At 45.4% G+C, this 12,584-nt stretch overlaps 1 protein-coding gene across 2 annotated transcripts in view; it reads right to left on the bottom strand.

The window, feature by feature from the left end:
* IL11RA (interleukin 11 receptor subunit alpha) overlaps positions 1-12,584 on the bottom strand; it is a 97,406-nt gene that overhangs the window by 49,597 nt on the left and 35,225 nt on the right. Inside the window, exon 1 of one of the 2 annotated variants that reach the window (XM_069963343.1) lies at positions 410-545. The exons of the other annotated variant lie outside the window; for it this stretch is intronic. The gene's annotated coding sequence lies outside the window, so the exon portion shown is untranslated. Of the gene's footprint in view, positions 1-409; positions 546-12,584 lie in introns of those variants that run through there. 2 annotated transcript variants of the gene reach the window in all.

Genomic DNA, 12,584 nt, shown 5'->3' with positions numbered 1-12,584 from the left:
CCCCCGACCCTTCTCCATCACTGGTGCCCGGGCTCTGTGCCCCCGGAGCCTTCTCCATCACTGGTGCCCGGGCTCTGTGCCCCCCGACCCTTCTCCATCACTGGTGCCCGGGCTCTGTGCCCCCCGACCCTTCTCCATCACTGGTGCCCTGACTCAGTGCCCCCCGACCCTTCTCCATCACTGGTGCCTGGGCTCTGTGCCCCCCGACCCTTCTCCATCACTGGTGCCCGGGCTCTGTGCCCCCGACCCTTCTCCATCACTGGTGCCTGGGCTCTGTGCCCCCTGACCCTTCTCCATCACTGGTGCCCAGGCTCTGTGCCCCCCGACCCTTCTCCATCACTGGTGCCTGGGCTCTGTGCCCCCTGACCCTTCTCCATCACTGGATGCCCAGGCTCTGTGCCCCTCTTACCTTCACCTTCCCACTGTAACAGCCCCGCAGCTCAGCATAGTGGATTTCAGCTCCGGCTCCTCAGGCTTCTGCTTTGGAAAAACTCAAAAAACTCACAGAGCGAATTGAGAAGAAAAACAGAAATGTGAGAGAGTGCGGAGCAGTGCCAGGCGGCTCAGATCCCAGCGCCAACCCCTCCCTCCAGCCTGAAACCTGAGCCCAGAGGATGGGAGCCGGCCAAGAGCTCCACAGAGGTGCAGCCCAGGGGCACAGCCAAGTGCTTCACTGCTGCCAGACACCCTCCCCCTCCCAGCTAATACATACACTGCACCTACACACTGTACACAACTACACACTGCATCTATACACTGCTGCCAGACACCCTCCCCCTCCCAGCTAATACATACACTGCACCTACACACTGTACACAACTACACACTGCATCTATACACTGCTGCCAGACACCCTCCCCCTCCCAGCTAATACATACACTGCACCTACACACTGTACACAACTACACACTGCATCTATACACTGCTGCCAGGCACCCTCACCCTCCCAGCTAATACATACACTGCACCTACACACTGTACACAACTACACACTGCATCTATACACTGCTGCCAGACACCCTCCCCCCTCCCAGCTAATACATACACTGCACCTACACACTGTACACAACTACACACTGCATCTATACACTGCTGCCAGACACCCTCCCCCTCCCAGCTAATACATACACTGCACCTACACACTGTACACAACTACACACTGCATCTATACACTACATCTATACACTGCTGCCAGGCACCCTCCCCCCTCCCAGCTAATACATACACTGCACCTACACACTGTACACAACTACACACTGCATCTATACACTGCTGCCAGACACCCTCCCCCTCCCAGCTAATACATACACTGCACCTACACACTGTACACAACTACACACTGCATCTATACACTGCTGCCAGACACCCTCCCCCTCCCAGCTGATACATACACTGCACCTACACACTGTACACAACTACACACTGCATCTATACACTGCTGCCAGACACCCTCCCCCTCCTAGCTAATACATACACTGCACCTACACACTGTACACAACTACACACTGCATCTATACACTGCTGCCAGACACCCTCCCCCTCCCAGCTAATACATACACTGCACCTACACACTGTACACAACTACACACTGCATCTATACACTGCTGCCAGACACCCTCCCCCTCCCAGCTAATACATACACTGCACCTACACACTGTACACAACTACACACTGCATCTATACACTGCTGCCAGACACCCTCCCCCTCCCAGCTAATACATACACTGCACCTACACACTGTACACAACTACACACTGCATCTATACACTGCTGCCAGACACCCTCCCAGCTAATACATACACTGCACCTACACACTGTACACTGCATCTATACACTGCACCTACACACTGCATCTATACACTGCACCTACACACTGTAAACCTATACACTGCATCTATACACTGTATACAACTATACACTGCACCTACACACTGCATCTATACACTGCACCTACACACTGTATACAACTATACATTGCACCTACACACTGTACCCATCTATACACTGCACCTACACACTGCTGCCAGACACCCTCCCCCCTCCCAGCTAATACATACACTGCACCTACACACTGTACACAACTATACACTGCATCTATACACTGCATTTATACAGTGCTGCCAGACACCCTCCCAGCTAATACATACACTGCACCTACACACTGTACACAACTATACACTGCATCTATACACTGCTGCCAGACACCCTCCCCCCTCCCAGCTAATACATACAGGCCGGGGACCCACTGCACCTACATACTGTACACAACTACACACTGCACCTACACACTGTATACAACTATACACTGCACCTACACACTGCATCTACACACTGTACACAACTACACACTGCATCTATACACTGCACCTACACACTGTGCACCACTATACACTGCATCTATACACTGCATCTATACACGGCACCTATACACTGTACACAACTATACACTGCACCTACACACTGTACAGAACTATACACTGCACCTATGCACTGCACCAACACACTGCACACAACTATACACTGCATCTATACACTGCACAAAACTATACACTACATCTATACACTGCACCTACACACTGTACACATCTATACACTGTACTATACACTATACAGATGCAGTGTGTAGGTGCAGTGTACAGTATGCAGTGTATCGTTGTGTGCAGTGTATAGATGCAGTGTATAGTTGTGTACAGTGTGTAGGTGCAGTGTGTAGGTGTCATGTATAGATGCAGTGTATAGATGCAGTGTATAGTGGTGCACAGTGTGTAGGTGCAGTGGGTCCCCGGCCTGTATGTATTAGCTGGGAGGGGGAGGGTGTCTGGCAGCAGTGTGTAGGTGCAGTGTATAGATGCAGTGTATAGATTTAGTGTATAGTTGTGTACAGTGTGTAGGTGCACTACACACTGTACACAACTATACACTAAATCTATACACTGCATCTATACACTGCACCTACACACTGCATCTACACACTGCACCTATAGACTTCACCTACACACGGCATCTATACACTTCACCTACACACTGCATCTATACACTTCATCTATACACTTCACCTACACACTGCACCTATAGACTTCACCTACACACGGCATCTATACACTTCACCTACACACTGCATCTATACACTTCACCTACACACTGCATCTATACACTTCACCTACACACTGCATCTATACACTTCATCTATACACTTCACCTACACACTGCATCTATACACTTCACCTACACACTGCATCTATACACTTCACCTACACACTGCATCTACACACTGCACCTATACACTTCACCTACACACTGCATCTATACACTGCACCTACACACTGTATACAACTATACACTGCACCTACACACTGTACACAACTATACACTGCACCTACACACTGTACACAACTATACACTGCACCTACACACTGTACACAACTATACACTGCACCTACACACTGCACCTACACACTGTACACAACTATACACTGCATCTACACACTGCTTCTATACACTGCACCTACACACTGCATCTATACACTGCACCTACACACTGTATACAACTATACACTGCACCTACACACTGTACACAACTATACACTGCACCTACACACTGTACACAACTATACACTGCACCTACACACTGTACACAACTATACACTGCACCTACACACTGCACCTACACACTGTACACAACTATGCACTGCATCTACACACGGCATCTATACACTTCACCTACACACTGCATCTATACACTTCACCTACACACTGCATCTATACACTTCACCTACACACTGCATCTATACACTTCATCTATACACTTCACCTACACACTGCATCTATACACTTCACCTACACACTGCATCTATACACTGCATCTATACACTTCATCTATACACTTCACCTACACACTGCATCTATACACTTCACCTACACACTGCATCTATACACTTCATCTACACACTTCACCTACACACTGCATCTATACACTTCACCTACACACTGCATCTACACACTGCACCTATACACTTCACCTACACACTGCATCTATACACTGCACCTACACACTGTATACAACTATACACTGCACCTACACACTGTACACAACTATACACTGCACCTACACACTGCACCTACACACTGTACACAACTATGCACTGCATCTACACACTGCACCTATAGACTTCACCTACACACGGCATCTATACACTTCACCTACACACTGCATCTATACACTTCACCTACACACTGCATCTATACACTTCACCTACACACTGCATCTATACACTTCATCTATACACTTCACCTACACACTGCATCTATACACTTCACCTACACACTGCATCTATACACTGCATCTATACACTTCATCTATACACTTCACCTACACACTGCATCTATACACTTCACCTACACACTGCATCTACACACTGCACCTATACACTTCACCTACACACTGCATCTATACACTGCACCTACACACTGTATACAACTATACACTGCACCTACACACTGTACACAACTATACACTGCACCTACACACTGTACACAACTATACAGTGCACCTACACACTGCACCTACACACTGTACACAACTATACACTGCATCTACACACTGCTTCTATACACTGCACCTACACACTACATCTATACACTGCACTTACACACTGTATACATCTATACACGGCACCTACACACTGTACAGAACTATACACTACATCTATACACTGCACCTACACACTGTACACAACTATACACTATATCTACACACTGCTTCTATACACTGCACTTACACACTGTATACATCTATACACGGCACCTACACACTGCACCTACACACTGCACCTATACACTGCACTTACACACTGTATACATCTATACACAGCACCTACACACTGCACCTATACCCTTCCCCTACACACTGCATCTATACACTTCACCTATACACTGCACCTACGCACTGCTGCCAGACACCCTCACCCCTCCCAGCTAATACATACAGGCCGGGGACTCACTGCACCTACATACTGTACACAACTATACACTGCATCTATACACTGCACCTACGCACTGCTGCCAGACACCCTCCCCCCTCCCAGCTAATACATACAGGCCGGGGACTCACTGCACCTACATACTGTACACAACTATACACTGCATCTATACACTGCACCTACGCACTGCTGCCAGACACCCTCCCCCCTCCCAGCTAATACATACAGGCCGGGGACTCACTGCACCTACATACTGTACACAACTATACACTGCATCTATACACGGCACCTACACACTGCACCTACACACTACACCTTTAGGCTATGTTCACACTACGAATGAGTCTGGCCGTAGTTCGTACGCAGCCGTACATGTGCGGCTGAATGTACGGCCGTGGGAAAAATAGACATGCAGCCGGATTGCGAACATACGGGCGAACCGTGAACATACGCCCGTAGTAGAGTTCTGCTTCCCTAGCTTGTTTCGGAGCGATCTGAGGCAGGTCATTTACTTGGAAATCTTCGCCCAATAAAACTCACAGAACCTTTTGGATCGAAAAATCAAGTTCAATTTGGCTGAAATAAGTTCTCCGTACGGGACCGCATGGAAATCCACGGCCGTGAGTTTCTACATTTCCGTCCTCAAACAATGGTCGTGTTCATTTTTCACGGCGGCGTATACGATCCGGCCGTAAGCTCATACGTAGTGTGCACTGTGCGGCCGTATATCGTATACTTCCCAGCAAACGCATCAACCTCAAAACTACGTGCGTATATTCACGGTTCGCACTACGGCCGGAAGGATACGTAGTGTGAACATAGCCATACACTGCATCTATACACTGCACCTATACCCACACTGCATCTATACACTGCATATATACTGCACCTACACACTGCACAAACACAACACTACTGGCACACTCAATTGCACCTACACGACACTACGGACACACTGCACCTACGCGACACTACTGATATACTAATATACTGTGTGTGTGTATATATATATATATATATATATATATATATATATATATATATACATATATATACACATACACCTGCTGGGGATCGGTTCTCAATGTTAATTCTATGTTATCTCCACTTTCCCTTATCACTGGCTGCAGTCCTATGTAAATAAAGCTTACTGTAGAATGGAAAGTTCTAGAACTGTTGTATTGAGAGTTCTCACCATTTCCAAGATCATTGCTCGTGTGAGATGTAACAGCAGAATAGTGAGTTGAGCTCTGGAGGTGACTAGACTATAAGACGTATATTAGACCAACAAAACACAACAATCACTGAAATTAGAATATGCAAAGAAGGGTCCGTGGAGCCTCAGTTACGAGTCTCAAAACACGGGAATAGCCAGATATCCCTCTCTCCAGAGAAGGAAGCCCATTGCCAAGGGGCGCCTCCTAGTGGGGAGAGCACCAAACCACCGTGGAGACTCGCAACTGAGGCTCCACGGACCCCTTCTTTGCATAGACTATAAGACGTGATGTCACAGCAAAATAGTGAGTTCAGCTCTGGCTGTAACTGGCAGCGTACTTCCTATATACCCGTGTCGTATACAGTATACACCATGTGTGGTCTGACCAGTGATTTATAGCTTCCCCTCTCTCAGTAGCCCCTGTACCCCATAGCTGCCCCACTGACCATCTCAGTAGCCCTTGCACAGTCATGGCTGCCCCCTGCACCCCCATAGCTACATAGACTGATCCCACCGCCATAGACTGATCCCATCGGCACAGACTGATCCGATCCCCATAGACTGGACCCCCTCCTCATAGACTGATCCCACCGCTATAGACTGATCCCACCCCCATAAACTGCACCCCACCCCCATAGACTGATCCCACCCCCATAGACTGGACCCCACCCCCATAGACTGATCGCACTCCCATAGACTGGACCCAATCCTCATAGACTGATCCCACCCCCATAGACTGGACCCAATCCTCATAGACTGATCCCACCCCCATAGACTGGACCCAATCCTCATAGACTGATCCCACCCCCATAGACTGGACCCAATCCTCATAGACTGATCCCACCCCCATAGACTGATCCCACCCCCATAGACTGATCCCACTCCCATAGACTGGACCCACTCCCATAGACTGGACCTAATCCTCATAGACTGATCCCACCCCCATAGACTGGACCCATCCTCATAGACTGGACCCAATCCTCATAGACTGATCCCACCCCCATAGACTGATCCCACTCCCATAGACTGGACCTAATCCTCATAGACTGGACCCATCCTCATAGACTGGACCCATCCTCATAGACTGGACCCCACCCTCATAGACTGATCTCACCCTCATAGATTCGACCCCCTCCTCATAGATTGATCCCACCCCTATAGACTGATCCCACCCCCATAGACTGATCCTGCCCCCACAGATTGGACCCCCTCCTCATAGATTGGACCCCCTCCTCATAGATTGGACCCCACCCCCATAGACTGATCCCACCCCCATAGATTGGACCCCCTCCTCATAGATTGGACCCCACCCTCATAGACTGATCCCCTCGTCATAGACTGGACCCCACCCTCATAGACTGGATCACATCCTCATAGACTGATCCAACCCCATAGACTAAACCCATCTTCATAGACTGATCCCGCCCCCATAAACTGGACCCCATCCTCATAGACTGATCCCACCCCCATAGACTGGACCCCATCCTCATAGACTGATCCCACCCCCATAGACTGGACCCCATCTTCCTAGACTGGACCCCACCCTCATAGAATGATCCAACCCCTATAGACTGATCTGACCCCCATAGACTGATCCCACCCCCATAGACTGGACCCCATCCTCCTTGAGTGGACCCCTGATAATACAGAATAAGTGCAGACTGATCCAGATGTGGATTTATATACTGACAGAGATGATCAGCAGAACCCCAGAAACTTGTTCACACACGACCACAATTAGTCGTGTGTCTTCACATATAATTACACATGTATCCTGAGCCAGAGCAGAATGGAGACGGAGGACTAGCGGCATCATCTCTAAAGCACCTGGAGGAGGTGAGCGCCGACAGATCACTGATATCCCTGTCACCCAGGTCACAAATCACAGAACGCAACACAAAGAACGCAACACCTGCCCCATCACAGCAACAGCCAAAGAGGGTCACATACTTATCTACATATTCATCACCGTCATGTACTCCTGACAGCAGCTATGATGTACCATTATACTACTGTGTATACATACAGGAATATAACTACTATAATACTGATCCCTATATACAGGGATATACTACTATAATACTGCTCCTATATACAGGAATATAACTACTATAATACTGCTCCTATATACAGGAACATAACTACTATAATACTGATCCCTATATACAGGGATATAACTACTATAATACTGCTCCTATATACAGGAATATAACTACTATAATACTGCTCCTATATACAGGAATATACTACTATAATACTGCCCCTATATACAGGGATATACTACTATAATACTGCTCCTATATACAGGAATATAACTACTATAATACTGCTCCTACATACAGGAATATAACTACTATAATACTGCTCCTACATACAGGGATATAACTACTATAATACTGCTCCCTATATACAGGAATATAACTACTATAATACTGCTCCCTATATACAGGAATATAACTACTATAATACTGCTCCTATATACAGGGATATAACTACTATAATACTGATCCCTATATACAGGGATATACTACTATAATACTGCTCCTATATACAGGAATATACTACTATAATACTGCTCCTATATACAGGAATATACTACTATAATACTGCTCCTATATACAGGGATATACTACTATAATACTGCTCCTATATACAGGAATATACTACTATAATACTGCCCCCTATATACAGGAATATAACTACTATAATACTGCTCCTATATACAGGAATATAACTACTATAATACTGCTCCTATATACAGGGATATAACTACTATAATACTGCTCCTATATACAGGAATATAACTACTATAATACTGCTCCGTATATACAGGAATATAACTACTATAATACTGCCTCCTATATACAGGAATATAACTACTATAATACTGCCCCTATATACAGGGAATATAACTACTATAATACTGCCCCTATATACAGGAATATAACTACTATAATACTGCTCCTATATACAGGAATATAACTACTATAATACTGCTCCTATATACAGGGATATAACTACTATAATACTGCTCCTATATACAGGGATATAACTACTATAATACTGATCCCTATATACAGGGATATACTACTATAATACTGCTCCTATATACAGGAATATACTACTATAATACTGCTCCTATATACAGGAATATACTACTATAATACTGCTCCTATATACAGGGATATACTACTATAATACTGCTCCTATATACAGGAATATACTACTATAATACTGCCCCCTATATACAGGAATATAACTACTATAATACTGCTCCTATATACAGGAATATAACTACTATAATACTGCTCCTATATACAGGGATATAACTACTATAATACTGCTCCTATATACAGGAATATAACTACTATAATACTGCTCCGTATATACAGGAATATAACTACTATAATACTGCCTCCTATATACAGGAATATAACTACTATAATACTGCCTCCTATATACAGGAATATAACTACTATAATACTGCTCCTATATACAGGAATATAACTACTATAATACTGCTCCTATATACAGGAATATAACTACTATAATACTGCTCCTATATACAGGAATATACTACTATAATACTGCCCCTATATACAGGAATATACTACTATAATACTGCCCCTATATACAGGGATATAACTACTATAATACTGCTCCTATATACAGGGATATAACTACTATAATACTGCCCCCTATATACAGGACTATACTACTATAATACTGCTCCTATATACAGGAATATAACTACTATAATACTGCTCCCTATATACAGGGATATACTACTATAATACTGCTCCTATATACAGGAATATACTACTATAATACTGCTCCTATATACAGGAATATAACTACTATAATACTGCTCCTATATACAGGAATATAACTACTATAATACTGCTCCCTATATACAGGAATATAACTACTATAATACTGCTCCTTATATACAGGGATATAACTACTATAATACTGCCCCCTATATACAGGAATATAACTACTATAATACTGCTCCTATATACAGGAATATACTACTATAATACTGCTCCTACATACAGGAATATAACTACTATAATACTGCTCCTACATACAGGAATATAACTACTATAATACTGCTCCTATATACAGGAATATAACTACTATAATACTGCTCCCTATATGCGGGGATATAACTGCTATAATACTGCTCCTATATACAGGGATATAACTACTATAATACTGCTCCTATATACAGGAATATAACTACTATAATACTGCCCCCTATATACAGGAATATAACTACTATAATACTGCTCCTATATACAGGGATATACTACTATAATACTGCTCCTATATACAGGAATATAACTACTATAACACTGCTCCTATATACAGGAATATAACTACTATAATACTGCCCCCTATATACAGGAATATAACTACTATAATACTGCTCCTATATACAGGAATATAACTACTATAATACTGCTACTATATACAGGAATATACTACTACAATACTGCTCCTATATACAGGAATATACTACTATAATACTGCTCCTATATACAGGGATATATCTACTATAATACTGCCCCTATATACAGGGATATAACTGCTATAATACTGCCCCTATATACAAGAATATAACTACTATAATACTGCTCCCTATATGCGGGGATATAACTGCTATAATACTGCTCCCTATATACAGGGATATAACTACTATAATACTGCTCCTATATACAGGAATATACTACTATAATACTGCTCCTATATACAGGGATATATCTACTATAATACTGCCCCTATATACAAGAATATAACTACTATAATACTGCCCCCTATATACAGGAATATAACTACTATAATACTGCTCCTATATACAGGAATATACTACTATAATACTGCTCCTATATACAGGGATATAACTACTATAATACTGCTCCTATATACAGGGATATAACTACTATAATACTGCCCCTATATACAAGAATATAACTACTATAATACTGCTCCTATATGCGGGGATATAACTGCTATAATAGTGCAGACGGCTGAGCTTCTCCTCTGGATCTGGCCCCCGGCTCTGTGGATGATATTACGGTGTTGCTGCCAGGGAGCTTTGGCCTCTGAGCTCGGAAGACATTAAGGCGCTCCCGGTTTTGTCACCATGGCGGTTGTGTATGGTTTGGCAGCACTAGTACACGGGCACAGCGCCCCTCTCTATCACAGGATGAGCGGCACATTGCTGTAGTAGAGTTATGGGGTTGGTATGGTGGCGGTGTTGGCAGTGTGTGTGGGGGGGTTTCGGGGGAGGCAGAAATGGGGCGTATAGGTGAACACAGAAATAAAGCAGGGATAACGATGTGGCGACTGTATGAAATGTTTCTTGGCGTCGGTGGCGCGGAGCTGGCAACGGCCGACGTCTCCTATAAATAAACACAAGGTGATAGTGGGATTAAACAGCAGCGAAATAAAGAGGATCCGTAAACAGAGGTGGGTGAGGACCGCCATGCGGTGCACCTGATCTGCTGCACTCATCTGTGGCCAAAGAAGTAACAGCCTCTCACAGCAGCACAGAGGACTTCAGGGGACAGCTGCTGATCTGGAGGACAGTCTCCAACAGCACAGAGTATTACAGGAGGGGATGGTAATGACTGTGGGAGTGAAGAAGAGCGGGGGGGGGGGGTCAGCAGCAGCACAGAGTATTACAGGAGGGGATGGTAATGACTGTGGGAGTGAAGAAGAGCGGGGGGGGGGGGGTCAGCAGCAGCACAGAGTATTACAGGAGGGGATGGTAATGACTGTGGGAGTGAAGAAGAGCGGGGGGGGTCAGCAGCAGCACAGAGTATTACAGGAGGGGATGGTAATGACTGTGGGAGTGAAGAAGAGCGGGGGGGGGGGTCAGCAGCAGCACAGAGTATTACAGGAGGGGATGGTAATGACTGTGGGAGTGAAGAAGAGCGGGGGGGGGGGGGGCAGCAGCAGCACAGAGTATTACAGGAGGGGATGGTAATGACTGTGGGAGTGAAGAAGAGCGGGGGGGGGGGGTCAGCAGCAGCACAGAGTATTACAGGAGGGGATGGTAATGACTGTGGGAGTGAAGAAGAGCGGGGGGGCAGCACAGAGTATTACAGGAGGGGATGGTAATGACTGTGGGAGTGAAGAAGAGCGGGGGGGGGGGGGTCAGCAGCAGCACAGAGTATTACAGGAGGGGATGGTAATGACTGTGGGAGTGAAGAAGAGCGGAGGGGGGGGGGGGGTCAGCAGCAGCACAGAGTATTACAGGAGGGGATGGTAATGACTGTGGGAGTGAAGAAGAGGCGGGGGGGGGGGGGGGCAGCAGCAGCACAGAGTATTACAGGAGGGGATGGTAATGACTGTGGGGAGTGAAGAAGAGCGGGGGGGGG

This window comes from Dendropsophus ebraccatus, chromosome 3 (assembly GCF_027789765.1).
Source record: "Dendropsophus ebraccatus isolate aDenEbr1 chromosome 3, aDenEbr1.pat, whole genome shotgun sequence".
Classification (NCBI taxonomy): Eukaryota; Metazoa; Chordata; class Amphibia; order Anura; family Hylidae; genus Dendropsophus; species Dendropsophus ebraccatus.
Note: the sequence above shows the minus strand (reverse complement) of the source record. Positions and strands in the feature narration are given on the sequence as shown.